At 46.3% G+C, this 2424-nt stretch overlaps 1 pseudogene; it reads right to left on the bottom strand.

Annotated features, from left to right (window-relative positions):
• Positions 1–1503: 1503 nt before the first annotated feature.
• On the bottom strand, positions 1504–2016 carry LOC102877123 (annotated as a pseudogene).
• Positions 2017–2424: the final 408 nt, after the last annotated feature.

Genomic DNA, 2424 nt, shown 5'->3' with positions numbered 1-2424 from the left:
CAACAGTGATTCTATGCAATATTTGTCCTTTTGTGACCAAGATATTTCACTCAGCATAATGTCCTCCAGGGTCATCCATTTTGCATAATATTGCATGAGTTCCTTGTTTTTCAATGCAGCCTAGTATTCCATTGTGTGAATATACCACAGACTCTATCCATTCACTTGTTAATGGGCACTTGAGTTGTTTCTAGCTCTTTGCTATTGAGAACAAAGCCACAACAAACGTGGGTGTGCATTTATCTGCTTGGGTGGCGCCTATGGTTTCTGTAGGGTATATTCTCAGTAGTGGAATGTCTGGGTCAAATGGTATTTCTATTTCCAACTTTTTGAGAAAGCGCCATACCGCCTTCCATAGTGATTACACCATTTTACAGTCCCACCCACAGTGAGTACGGGTTCCAGTTTCTCCACAACCTTGCCAGCATTTGATGTTTGCTGTTCTATTAAATTTTGCTATTCTGACTGGGGTGAGATGATATCTCATAGTTGTTTTGATACTTGAAGCTTATTTTTTTAAGCTTATTTTTTAAAATAATACATTACATACTTTAGAGACAGAGATCAGCTTGAAATCATAATGTGGGAAGTTGGTTTTATAACAGCAAATATAACAGCATGAATTCTTTTGCATCCATCCCTACAATAGAGGTATACTCAGCAGATGGACTAGGTATTTCCATAAGATTCTGGTCCCTCTCCACCACGGTTTTAAAGGGCTGTCCCCATTAATGTCCTCTCAGAGTCGCCTTTGTCTCTGAGGCTGACTGTCTTCACTTCAGACACTGCATTTCTCTTGCTGAGATGCGTGTACCATCAATCTGGATATTATCTCTTGTCTGGGTCTCTCTCATTACATGTATTTTAGTTTCATTCTGGGAGGGAGGTTATTGGTGGGGAATTAAATATGGCCTTCAGGTACGGTAATTTGTGTCTTTCTTCCTTGAGATCTGGCAGCAGTGGGACTGAGGGAAGGGAATGGAAGGCTGAGTCAGAAGTTCGTGGGTTCACACACGTGCATGTGGCCTGGCACGGGCTGTGCATATCCTTGTGCTTGATGCTTCCACTGCCATCCGCTCTCTGACAACAGCCTACTACTTTGTCGTGACATCTCTTTCTGTGGCTGTGGATCAGAAAGCAAGCTTTTCTCTGAAGAGATTAACTGCGGTTCAGCAACAGAACTGACTGGAAGATTGAATCACTCCAATCACATATCCCAGTGACTGGTAATGGTGGCTCAAAAGGTTCCAATTCCGCTATTCTTCTTAAAGCGGTCTCCTTGCTGACCTCCCAGACACAAAAGCTTTAGCAAACAGAGTCCATTCATGCAGCTGTGATCTGCTACCAGCACCTTCGCAGGCCCTCACTACCTCACCCACACCAACACAGACTCCACATTTCCAGGGCTACCCTCAGGTCTGGGAGGGACCGCATCGGGAAGGTCTGAGCAACCCAGCGTATGGGGGAACCAAGTGCCCAGCAGAGTGTTTGAAGGGCCTGATCCTACACTTTGGACTTAGGGGCTGAGTTGAGGGGAATCTTCTTTAGTTCCATCCATATGCACAGGCACTGCCCGATGATAGCCATGAGTGCAGTACGCATGGCTTGGACCAGCCACCAGGTCAATGCCAAGGGGAAATGGGAGCTGTAGACTAGCAACCCAGAGGGTGAACGAAATGGATAGTGATAGTGAAATCCAGGCACTGCTTACCTCGCTGAATGAAGTACAGCAAGTCCAGAACACAGAAAAGCACACTGAGGGTAAAGGAAGTCATGGAGAGCCAGCCTGGTGGGGTGGAGAAGCCCAGGATCTCAACATCAAATGTCTGGTCCAGCAAAGGACTGATGCACACCAGTGTGTCCACCAGTGCCAGCCAGAGGCCCAGCGAGCCAAGCCCTAGTAAACTTTCTGCATAAGGACGATCTGCGGGAGACTAACAGCAGGTCCCAATTGTAGCTGCGGAACTGCCATGCCAGGCCTCCTTCAAGGCCATGGTGCTGGAAGCCCAGCCTCATAAGCTGGTCATCACCATGCTAGCACCACCCCACCCAAGAAGAGAGACTGGGCTCTTCCTGACTTCCTAATCAGCCAGTTGCCATCAAGTAGATTCCAACTCATGGTGACTCCATGTGTGTCACTTTTAAAAAGCCATAGAGTGTTTTATGGCTGATTTCTTCAGAAGTAAACCACAAGGCCTCTCTTCTGAAGAGCCTCTGGTGGATTTGAACCTCCAACCTGTTGATTAGCAAAATGTACAGCATTGAGATACTCCTCTTCACCACGTACAGGAATTAAAAAGGCATGCTAAATTAGAACAGTTCAGAGTGCTAAAGAGCAACAATGTCAGTCTAGATACTAAGGCGCCCCTGATCCAGGCCATGGTCTTTGCAATTACTTGCTATGCATCAGAAAGCTGGACAATG

The sequence above is a fragment of the Elephantulus edwardii genome, unplaced genomic scaffold (assembly GCF_000299155.1).
Source record: "Elephantulus edwardii isolate Elephantulus edwardi_28Jun2011 unplaced genomic scaffold, EleEdw1.0 scaffold00063, whole genome shotgun sequence".
NCBI classification, from domain to species: domain Eukaryota; kingdom Metazoa; phylum Chordata; class Mammalia; order Macroscelidea; family Macroscelididae; genus Elephantulus; species Elephantulus edwardii.
This window is presented reverse-complemented; position numbering and strand designations above follow the sequence as displayed.